We start from the raw sequence: 12,728 nt of genomic DNA, 5'->3' as shown, positions 1-12,728 counted from the left end.
ATTAAGTTTCCTTGTTATAGCCCAAAACTCGTCTGAATTTTAACTTCGACTTAAGGAAACCGCTAAATTTTCTTCATACTTCTTTTTTTTCTTATGTGTATTTTTGTATAGTTTGTTTATCTCCAAGTAATCTAACCTTACACTTAGAATTTTATACCTTCTAAGGAGATTAAGAGCTAATGATCTTTTAATTAATTGCTCACATAAAAAGTTGTACCACTCATTTTTTAGTTAACATGTTCGCATTTTTCATACATCTCGCTGCTTCCCTTATAATTCGTTCAAGCTCGCAGATTGGAACAAACTTAAAAGAACTCCTGGTTTCGCATTGAGTAAGCATGTTATCCATAGTATTTTGGTAGTTGAAAGTTGCCGATGCTTTCCATCTAAGCATGAAATTATCCGCCAGATTATGAGTAGCACATTCGCGCTGGAATTTTTGCAACTAATAGCAATATTCAGGAATATTGGAAAGTGATCCGAATATGTTATATCACCAACAGCAAAATCTTTCACAAAAGAGCTCCACTGTCTTCCAGTCAAACTATAATCAATTACCGAAGTTCCCATCTTTAAAACAAACATGAGTTCACCTTTTTTGTCAACTTTTGTGCTACCGTTCAAAATACAAAAGTCGAACTCGACCAAAAATCACCCGAAAAATTTTTCTCTCGAAGCATCCTAAGACGCTCCAATCTTTCTTTGAGAGGGTCTAGGCCTCAGCGCCATAAATGAGAACCGGGATGATGAGTGTCTTATAGATGGTGATTTTAGATGCTCGAGAGAGGACTTTACTTCTCAAGTCCAAGGAAGCAGCGATTTGCAAGAGTTATTGTTCGTTTGATTTCAGCGCTGGTGTTGTTGTCTGTGTTAATAGCGGTGCCTCGGTAGAGAAAGTCCTTAACTACCTCAAAGTTATAGCTGTCCTTTTTTGATGACAGCACATACTTGGTCTTGCCCTCATTGACCACTAAACCCATCTTCTTCGCTTCCGTCGCAATGCTCAAAAACGCTCCACTGACATCACGCTTTGATCTTTCAATTATGTCAATATCATCTGCGAATCCGAGTAATTGGATGGACCTTTAGAGGATTGTGAATCTAGTGTTGACGGTTGAGTTTTGCACAATTCTTTCCAGAACGATATTGAAGAAGTCGCATGACAGTGCATCGCCTTGTCTAAAACCTTTTTTGACATCAAATGCATCGGTGAGATCTTTTCCGACCTTGACAAAGCAGCGTGCATTCTCTATCGTCATTCTGCACAAACGGATAAGTCATGTTTGTAAAAAATTTGAAAGGCTAGCGTCTTGTACCACGACCTGCCGAGTAAGTTTGGCATTTTTGGTCAAACATGTCAGTTCCACCTTTATTTTTTATTATAATCCCAAACAATACATGGCTTATTTTTTTTTTGGATCTATTTCCGCTTTATGGTGTATAGAAGACAAAGGCAAAACTATTTTTTTTTGGAGTGTACGACAGTAGCGTCAAATCACGAGTAAAAACAAATCGCGAAGAACCGAAGGAACTTTGCCAAGCCCTTCAAGCGACTAACAACGCACTACTTATCCGTTGATAGCCCTATAGTAGGACATAATTACCATGCGCACTTGATGTCGCTAAAGCGCTTGTGCTAAGAGTGCGTGAACTTTGAAGTTTTTGGCCTTTCCGATTTGCATACGTGTTACCACAGAAGGTTAATAATAGTATATTTTAAAGCTGTCACCATTTTCTAACATCGGCTTAAACGCATTCTTTTCGGTAAGGCATTAGGTTCAGGTGATTAGGGAAGATTGCTCCTAATATAAATCATATTGGTACTTACTTACTTACTTAAGGTGGCGCTACAGTCCGGGGCGGACTTGGGCCTCAACCAACAAGCGTCTCCAGCCAGCTCGGTCCCTAGCTAGCTGTCTCCAGTTTCGCACGCCAAGTTGGTTCGGGTCCTCTCCCACCTGGGTGCGCCACCTGAGTCGCGGTCTTCCTCTACTGCGCCGTCCCTCGGGATTGGATTCGAAGACCTTCTGGGCTGGAGCGTTGATGTCCATCCGCTCTACATGACCTAGCCATCTAAGCCGTTGGACTTTGATTCTGCTAACTAGGTCAGTGTCGCTGTACAGCCCGTACAGCTCGTCGTTATATCTTCTCCTCCATTCTCCATCTATGCGTACGGGACCAAAAATCGCCCGAAGAATTTTTCTCTCGAAGCATCCTACGACGCTCTCATCTTTCTTTGATAGGGTCCAAGCCTCAGAGATTCGGGATGATGAGTGTCTTATAGATGGTGATTTTAGATGCTCGAGAGAGGACTTTACTTCGCAATTGCCTTCTAAGTCCAAAGAAGCAGCGATTTACAAGAGTTATTCTTCGTTTGATTAGCGCTGGTGTCTTTGTTTGTGTTAATAGCGGTGCCTATAGGTAGACAAAGTCCTTAACTACCTCAACGTTATAGCTGCCCATGGTGACGTTTTGTCCAAGACGTCGTCGTTCAGTGTCCTTTTTCGATGACAGCATACACTTGGTCTTGCCCTCATTGACCACTAAACCCATCTTCTTCGCTTTTGTCGCAATGCTCAAAAACGCTCCACTGACATCACGCTTTGATCTTCCAATTATGTCAATATCATCTGCGTATCCGAGTAATTGGATGGACCTTTGGAAGATTGTGCCTCTAAAGTTGACGGTTGAGTTTTGCACAATTCTTTCCAGAACGATGTTGAAGAAGTCGCATGACAGTGCATCGCCTTATCTAACACCTTTTTTGACATCAAATGCATCGGTAAGATCTTTTCCGACATTGATAGAGCAGCGTGCATTCTATATCATCATTCTGCACAAACGGATAAGTTTGACAGGGATGCCAAAACAAGACATTGCTCGGTAGAGCTCTTCCCTATAGGTGCTGTCATACACGGCTTTAAAATCGATAAAGAGATGGTGGGTATCGATTTGAAGCTCCTGGGTTTTTTCTAAGATCTGCCGTAGGTCGATAGTGGACTTTCCTGGTCTGAAGCCACACTGATAAGGACCAATCAGGTTGTTGACGAATGGTTTCAGACGTTCATATAATACGGCAGAGAGGATCTTATACGCAATATTAAGGAAACTGATGCCTCTGTAGTTGGCGCAGTTTAGAGGGTCTTCTTTCTTATGTATCGGGCACACTATGCTGAGATTCCACTCATCGGGCATGCTTTCTTCCGACCATATTTTGCAGATGAGTTGGTGCATGCTCCCCACCAAGTCATCGCCTGCTGCTTTAAATAGTTCGGCAGCGATGCCGTCAGCTTCAGCAGCTTTGTTTGACTTAAGTTTAGATATAGCTATCTTTACTTCGTCAAGGTCGGGTAGGCGGAATTGTTGATCTGCGTTGCTGAGGTTGAGTGGTTCTATCTCCCCTACAGCGGAATTCGGTTCGTCTTCGTTGTTATATAATTTGGAGAAGTGATCTTTCCATATTCTCAACATCGACTGCGGTTCTACTACGATGTTCCCCTGATCGTCTTTACAGGCTTCGGTTCGTGGCTGGTACCCTTGGGAGCTTTTTTTTACCTTTTTGTATTATTTACGAACCTCATTCCTGTTGTGACATCCCTCTATCTCCTCGATCGCGCGCTTCTCATGCTCTCTTTTTTTCCATCTTAGAAGCCGGTGTTCCTCTCTCCTCTTCTGCTCGTAGAGCTCGCGAGCAGCTCTAGTCCTTTTATGCAGCGCCGTTTTGTATGCCTCTTGTTTCGCTGCGTGCGCTTGCCGGCATTCGTCGTCAAACCAGGGGTTTCGCTGTGGTGGCCGTGTGAAACGTAGCACTTCAGAGGCGGCATCTCCGATGGCTGCAAGGCAATGTTGCCACTGGTTTTCAATGCTTAATGCACCAAGCATAGGACTCCTTAAGAGGTTATTAGAGACTCGATCGGAAAAGGACATGGCAGTCTCTTGCGATTGTAGCCGTCTAACGTCGAATCTTCTCACAGTACTTCCTTGTTTTGGCTTGGATTATGATATCCGTAGCCGTACCTTGGGTACAACGAGGGGTCCGAGTCAATGTTGGCCCCTCGGAATGTTCGGATATCAGGCTGTATCCCCTGATTATTCCACCAAAGATATCTTCTCTTCCTAGCTTGGCATTGAAAACTCCTAAGACAATTTAAATGTCATAGCCATGGTACTGCTCATATGTCTTGTCCAAGAGCTCGAAGAATATGTCTTTAGTGTCCTGAGTCTAGTTCCAACAACAAATCCACACCCAAACAGACGCTGTCTTTGTTCTCGATAGCAGTCGCCGTAGTATATATAGCAGTCTTTTAGTTTGCGTTTGCCCGGTCCATCCCATCGCACTTCTTGGATGGCGGTAATATCTGCCTTGCAGCAGTTTAGGGCTTCCGCTAATTGTTCGGCTGCACATGGTCTGTTAAGGGACCTAACATTCCACGTACATAACCGAAGTTTACTGTCCATATTTCGTTTGCGTGGGTTGTCAACAGTGAGTCCGTCCGTATCCGAGGCTTGTTGGTGCTTCGCAACTAAAGGTAGTTTTTACGTGGCCAGGAAGTCACCCCGACGGCACAACCCCCAACCTGGAGGACCAGATCCTTAGTATAACTCTGTTACGGTAAGATTTACCGCAACAAAAATCATCCCTTACATGATTCTTAAAATCGTTTCGGACCATGTATTTGCGCCATGGTTTACTCTCATTGTGTGTCTTCCCCTCCAACCCAACCTCTCCTATGTTTTATAATTTCATTTTCAGCCCGTTGTCCTCGAGGGTCATGAGAGTAGCCCTTAAAGGATGAAAAAATTTAGGTATATCCCATTTGGAGATCGTGCTGAGCCAGCGGACGAGCTGGAGACTCACACGAAAAATCGCTTAAAAGAGTGAGGAACGCTCCCGAACATCATGGCCAGTGAGCCCAACATATTGTTTTAGTATGGCCCTTGGGTCCACCATAACTTTCTTAATTGCTAACTCAATAAACTCGTAAATCATGTACAACCGAAATTGAATGTAGTGCTAAGTGTCATCCCTAATATCTTCAATCTATAAGATCAAACGAATTTTAGGTTATAAATTAATTTGAATAATTACGCTGGTACTTTCTTCTTCCGACCTCTTCCACAGATAGTTTTTATGATAGAATAGCTGAGAGAATGCTCAGACCAATTTATTTCAACTTTGAATTTTCTTTTATTCTTCTAATTTTTCTGTTAGTCGTATTGTTGAACACGGCCATGGATTCGTCTGGTTTTGGGAAAGCTCCAAGACTTAACGAATCCATAAAGTATGTATGTGCGTGTGAGAGGCTCGCCTGAATTCGATTTCGGAGTGGCACCGTAACTTTGAATTCAGCGAGAAATCTGGTTGGGTGAGAGAATGTGTGTGTGTGTGAGGAGGCCGCAGAAGAAGCTTGAATGATTAATCACTTTTTGGTTGGTCTTCAAGTTTAAAGGAAGTAAAGAAACAAAGGAATTTGAATAAAAAAAAAAAAAAGGAAAGTAAAGGAGAATTGATAGAAGAGTTAAAGTTGAAATATAGTGACTTAATAAACAAAAAAAAAAAAAATTATTAAAGATAGAAAAGAGTGAAGTTTGTGGAAGGAGTGAGAAGGAAAAAGGGATCAGAGGAGAAATCTCCAGAAGGGTCAATTCAATAAGGAAATATTAACAAAGGATAAGTAGATTTGTGTTGAAATCTGTTTCTTTTTGTTCTTTTGAAATTCGTTTGGTTTTTCTTGCGTCCCAAGATTTGTGGGAGTCGCGTTCAATTTTCTTTTAACTGTTGTCATTCTTTCGGGACAGAATAATAGCGGTCCATTCAATCGGTTTCGGTAAATTCGCTTTTGCATTGTTCTTTTCCATATCTGTTTAAATTACTTCGTTACCATTGTATTAGTGTCATCTAATTTCTTTGAAAAGATTCCTAGGTTTTTATCCGAAGCCTTCTGCCACGGTTTCCTAGGACATTTTGTTAAACAAATAAAATTATTAAACTCCCCATCAGGGATTTAAAACATTTCGTTTCTTTTAACATTTTGAAGAAACATTTTCAGCTCCCCGGTCAAGGCAAACGACCCTTTAAAAAGTTTCCTGGCGCCCACCCTAAATTCAAGTACGCCCCTGTACTTGTATTTAACTCAATTCAATCCGATTAATATTATTTTAATCGAATTGAATTATTTTGATAAGACCCATATAATTCCCCATTCAATTCGTTTAACCCACGCCCAGCTGAGCTAGTCGGTGAGCTGCACAGGTGTTGCAGTTTTTGTTGTAGTGTGTTCTTTAGTCTATTATTCTCTTTGGTTTGTCTTCGTTCGATTGTGACAGCTGGGTCATAATCGAAAATATCTTCCGCGGTGACGCCGGTTGCACATTTTTTAATTATTTTGTTTATTTATTAAACTTTAATAACAATTGGATTTGCAATATCCAGTCTTGTGAGTGAAAGGAAAGAACAACAAAAAATACTACAACAATTTTGGCGCCCAACGTGGGGCGCACATAAGCAAAAAAAGGAAAAAAAAAGAAAATAGGAAAATTTTTCCTGTCAGCGGTTTATTCTTAAAAACCTGGATTGTGTGTCATAATTTCGTTTGTGAAGTTTTTGGTTTGCTTAACATAAAATCGTTCTTTTTTTTTAATTCAATTTTGATAAGTTTTATTAAAGTTTGTATATTTCTTCCTAGGCAAGTTATTGTTTTTGGATACCCACCTATCAATATTTTTGTGTGAGAGTGACAACAGAACCAGCAGCAACATTATTATAAAAAGCAGCAACAACAACCACCCCACATTAAAGTGCACGAGTAAGGTTTTTATTTACTTTTCTCTTGTGTTTGTTTTTTTATAAGTGTTTTAATTATATACTTATTTCAATTCCATTATTTAGTGGGTTAGTTTACATTTATTTTATTCTTTCAATTTGAAGTTATTAGTGTTTTTATTTCGCATAGAAAATTATATCAGTTTGTGCTCTCTTTTTTTTTACATATAATCGGTACATTAGGATTAATAGTGTTAGTGATATTAAACTCAGTTGAATCAGGGTCGCCTACTTTTCTTATAATAGTACTTTTAGTACATAATTTAATACCTTTTTTTGGATTAGAAGATTTTTGTTAATTTAGGATTTCAATTGTTTTCGTTTTGCTTTAAGGTTGAAATTATTTCATATTCAATTTATTAATTTTAGTTTAGCAATTTTTGAAATTAAAACCGGTTTAGAGGATTTTTATTATTATTTCCGATTAAATTATCTTTTTAATTCAGATATAATTAAGTATTTGTTTTGGATAGAGTTGTACTCAGGGAAATATTTTGAGGAATTTTAAAGCAGAGTTGTTAACTGCTAATAACTAGGAAAAATTATATTTATTTTTTTTTTGTATAACTTTTTTTTAATAATTTTAAAGGTATTCTAGTGTAAAGAAATGGAAATAAATAGATTAGGTCAGGAAGAACTTGCCTACGAGATGGAGTGGCGTGGTCTTCCTGTATCATCAGTGGATGACATGCGAAAAGCACTTAGGGTTGCGACCAAGCTGGCACGTAGGGACTCCTTTACTGTTCCTGATTATCCTTTCAGTTTTGAACAGGATAAAGAAGCAGTGGAGAAGAAATTAGGTGAGATAGGGAAGTTGTTAGAAAATCCTCCGCAGTCAAAAACATCAAAGGAGTATTTGAAAATTTTGACTAAGGTTGAATGGGGGCTTCGTAGGCTGGATAGGTCAATTCCAGAGAGTGAAGAGCATGAAAAGTGCAAACAGGTTCTCAAGAACAAATTAGTAATGGCTATGGCAGAACTAGATGGTGATGATAGTGGGGATGAAGAGGATAGTTCAGAAAAGATGCAAAGGGGCGATGTCAAAAACAGATATCAGTCTAGTGGCTCAATGAACACCGCTGCCGGTTCATCGACGAATTTAGGAGAGGCAAGGAATAGGGAAAGTAGGGAGAATTTGGAGTTCGGAAATCAGACACTTGAACGTGTGTTGGTTCAACAAGAGAGATTTGAACCTATTCATAAGTGGGAGATAAAGTTCACAGGAGAACGATGTGGAGCTTCGGTCAACTCCTTTTTAGAAAGAGTTGAGGAGAAATGTGAGTCACGCAGGGTTTCAGAAAATCAGCTGTTTAGGTCCGCGGTGGAATTGTTTGCAGGAAAGGCACTTATATGGTATAGGGCTGTTAGGGCGTCGGTTAATTCGTGGTCGGAACTCGTCAGTGAGTTGAAACTGGAGTTCTTGCCACCGAATTATGACGATTGCTTGTTAGAAGAAATTAGGCATCGTACACAAGGTCAAGATGAGTCCATCGGGGTCTATGTGGCTACGATGAAAAATTTATTTAGTAGGCTTTCGGAACAGATTCCTGAAAGAAGAAAGTTGTCAATGATTCAAAGGAATCTGACTCCTTTCTATCAGACACAACTTGGTCTGGCGAGGCCAAATACTGTGGCTGACTTAGTAGCGCTAGGTAGGGATTTGGAGGCGGTTCGTGCCAATGTTGAAGCTTACGCTCCCCCTCCAAACAGTAGGAGTAGGACTTTGCTAGAACCGGATTTAGCATATGTAGGTGTAGGCCCAATTCGCCCGGAAGTTTCGGTTGTCGTAGAGGACAATCAAGTAGTTCATCAGAGTCAGGTGTCGAATACGTTCCGAAACCAAGGTCGGGATGGTTCGACAAACAATAGAAGCAGGAGTAGGTTTGAGCATCCAACAGTTTCGGTTGTAGAAGACAACCAGACTGTTCGCAGGAATGGGAATCCAAGTCAAGTTTCGAACCCTTTCAGGAATCGGGCCAATTTGACGAATGGAAATAGGCAGGCTTATTCGCAGAATAATAGTGTAGGGCGCGTTAGGTGCTATAATTGCAATGGAGAGGGTCATTTTGCAAATAGGTGTTCCGCTCCTAGGCGTTGTTATGGTTGTGGTAGGGTTGGAGTTACTCGGAGTAATTGCCAAAAATGTTCGGGAAATGGGGATCGAACTCTCGTTCCAGCAGGGCGAGAAGTTCGCAGCACTTAGGAAGGTTACCTGCTGGTAACCAGTCGAGTGTCGTTAATTTAGGTTTCACGCTTGAGCAGGATGGTAGAGACCAACGGCCATATGTTGGCGTTGAGATTTTTGGTGTTAAAATGCTAGGGCTATTAGATTCTGGTGCTTCACGCACAATAATAGGTAGGAACGGATGGGGAATCTTGAAAGGTTTAGGGACACAGTTAGGTAAAACAAAGTTAGGAAATGTTATTTTAGCGGATGGTGCAGGTATTGGAGTGGAAGGGGTTGTTTCACTTCCAATTAGGATAAAAGAGAAAGTAGTTTTGATAGAGTGCCTCGTTATTCCTCGTCTTCCCCACAAACTGATTTTAGGGGCCGATTTTTGGGCTCTATCGGGAATTGTCCCGGACTTAAAATCAGGGGAGTGGACTTTCTCGAACCAAAGCGCGTTGGCTTCGATATCCACGGCGGATCATTTAACGGAATTAAACGAGACACAAAGTACGAAGTTAGATTCTTTCTTAGAAAAAGTCTTCAGGGAGATGCCCGAAGGTTTAGGGTGCACACAGATGGTGGAGCACAAAATTAGGACGAAAGCTGAACCAATTAAGCAACGGTATTATCCGGTTTCCCCCGTAGTCCAGTCTTTCATTGATAAGGAGTTAGAAGAGATGCTTAAGGACGGAGTGATAGAAAAATCGAATAGTCCATGGGCTTCTCCTGTAGTTATGATTAAGAAGAAAGATGGTTCGTATAGGTTTTGTGTAGATTATAGGAAGTTGAATGAGGTTACGGAGAGAGATGCATATCCTCTTCCGTATATAACGGCCATCTTAGATAAATTGAATAATGCTAGGTTTTTGAGTTCGCTGGACATTAAGTCTGCATATTGGCAGATTCCAGTCGAACAGGATTCGCGAAAGTATACTGCTTTCACAGTGCCAGGCAGGGGTTTGTATCAGTTTTTGAGGATGCCGTTCGGATTGCATAACGCACCCGCAACTTGGCAAAGATTTATAGATCAAGTATTAGGGCCAGAGTTAGAACCATATGTTTTTGTCTATCTCGATGATATAATCATCGTAACAGATAGTTTTGAAAAACATATGGAAGTTTTAGATGAGGTTTTCAATAGGTTAATTAAAGCAGGTTTAAAAGTGGGTAGGGAAAAATGTAATTTTGTTAGGCCTTCTCTAAAATTTTTGGGCTATGTCGTTGACAAAAATGGTCTTCACATGGATCCAGAAAAGATAGAGAGTATGTTAGGTATTCCCTCGCCAAAGAGTGTTAAGGAAGTAAGGAGTTTTATCGGCACGGTATCCTGGTACAGGAGATTTATACCAAACTTCGCGAGTTTGATAAAACCGTTGACCGACCTTCTCAAAAAGGATAGGAAATTTAGTTGGGGTGCGGACTGCGAGGAGAGTTTCAGGAAAGCTAAAGAGTGTCTAGTTGCTGCACCAATTCTAACGTGCCCGGATTTTTCGAAGCCGTTTGTCGTTCAAACTGACGCTTCTGACTTTGGGATTGGCGCAGTCCTAACACAAGATTTTGAGGAAGGGGAAAAAGTTGTTTGCTATTTAAGCAGATCACTTAATAGGAACGAGAGGAACTATTCAACTACAGAAAAAGAGTGCTTAGCTGTTTTGTGGGCGATAGAGAAATTACGTCCATATCTAGAGGGGGTGAGATTTAAAGTCATAACCGATCACCACTCTTTGATATGGCTTAGTAAATTGAAGGATCCAGCGGGTAGGTTGGCTAGGTGGGCTGTACGTATGCAGCAGTTTGAATTTGACATTGTCCATAGGAAGGGAAAGGATCATGTGGTGCCGGATATGCTTTCCAGAAGCGTACCCGTTTTATCTGGGATTTCAGAGCCCAAAATTGATCCTTGGATAGAGAAAATGATAGGAGAGGTGGAAAAGAAACCGTTATCTTTTCCATCTTGGCGAGTGGAACAGGAAAAATTATTTAAGTTTGTTAAACCGAACCATATCGTTGTGCATAGTAACAATGAGTGGAAGTTAGTAGTTCCAAAGGATGATAGAAAGAAAGTTTTAGAGGAGAATCATGACCATCCGTTAGCAGGGCATATGGGGGTAAAGAAAACATTTGCTAGAGTAGGAGAAAAGTACTACTGGCCTAAAATGAGGTCAGATATTACGAAATATGTTAGGAACTGTAAAATTTGTCAAAGCGTGAAACCGATTAACGATGAACCGGCTGGGTTAATGACAGAGAGAAAGGGCGTTGTAAATCCTTGGGAAATGGTTTGCGTGGACTTGGTGGGTCCACTTCCAAAGTCGAGTAGGGGTTTTGTGTATATCCTCACGGTCGTAGACTATTTTACAAAGTTTCCGTTGTTGTTCCCCTTGAGGTCTGCAACAGCAAAGTCTGTTTGCAAGGAGTTGGAAGACAATGTCTTCTTGTTGTTCGGCGTACCCAAATTCGTTGTTTGTGACAACGGTCCCCAATTCAAGAGTAGAGAATTGAAGGCCTTATGCGATAGCTATGGTTCCACAATTAGGTTTACGGCTCATTACCACCCCCAGGCTAATCCGGCGGAGCGGATTAACCAAATTTTGAAAACAACGCTTAGGGCATATGTTAGCGAGAATCATAGGGCTTGGGAATCACAGTTGGCGAAAGTTGCGTGTAGTATTAGGACTGCACAGCATGAGGTGTTAGGTGTATCACCGTACTACGCGAATTTCGGTCGAGGAATGGTGACTTTTGGAGGCGATTCCTTAACCACCACTCCGAACAGTAGGGGCGATAATACGGTTGATACAAGGGAGCAGTTTAGGAAGCTTAGGGAAGAGATAGGGAAAAGGTTAGAGTCGGCAACCAAAAAGGCGGCGAAAAATTACAACCTTCGTCGAAGAGACGTTCAGTTTCTACCGAACGAGTTGGTTTGGCGACGAAACTTTTCGCTATCGGAAGCGGCGAATTACTACACGGCAAAATTAGCGCCGAAGTTTGTAGGACCGTTTCTCATTAAGAAACGAGTCTCCCCTTGGACTTACGTCCTGGTAGATGATAAAGGTACGGATAGAGGTACCTGGAACGTTAAGGATTTGAAACCTTACAGTGATGATTCGCAAGATTAGTCGTGTAGCGGATGAGCTGCGCTAAGAGGTACTGAGAGCCTTAAGGCTCTGTGATGTACATTCTCTCGCAGGTTGCGATTGAGAAATTGGGGATTTATCCTTTGTGTTGTCTTTATAGTAACTTCGCTTTCATTTCTGAAAGCTAGCTTTCACTCCTCGGTAGGTAAGGGTGGGATTTGTTACGGTAAGATTTACCGCAACAAAAATCATCCCTTACATGATTCTTAAAATCGTTTCGGACCATGTATTTGCGCCATGGTTTACTCTCATTGTGTGTCTTCCCCTCCAACCCAACCTCTCCTATGTTTTATAATTTCATTTTCAGCCCGTTGTCCTCGAGGGTCATGAGAGTAGCCCTTAAAGGATGAAAAAATTTAGGTATATCCCATTTGGAGATCGTGCTGAGCCAGCGGACGAGCTGGAGACTCACACGAAAAATCGCTTAAAAGAGTGAGGAACGCTCCCGAACATCATGGCCAGTGAGCCCAACATATTGTTTTAGTATGGCCCTTGGGTCCACCATAACTTTCTTAATTGCTAACTCAATAAACTCGTAAATCATGTACAACCGAAATTGAATGTAGTGCTAAGTGTCATCCCTAATATCTTCAATCTA

This window comes from Eupeodes corollae, chromosome 2 (assembly GCF_945859685.1).
Source record: "Eupeodes corollae chromosome 2, idEupCoro1.1, whole genome shotgun sequence".
In the NCBI taxonomy this organism is placed as follows: domain Eukaryota; kingdom Metazoa; phylum Arthropoda; class Insecta; order Diptera; family Syrphidae; genus Eupeodes; species Eupeodes corollae.
This window is presented reverse-complemented; position numbering follows the sequence as displayed.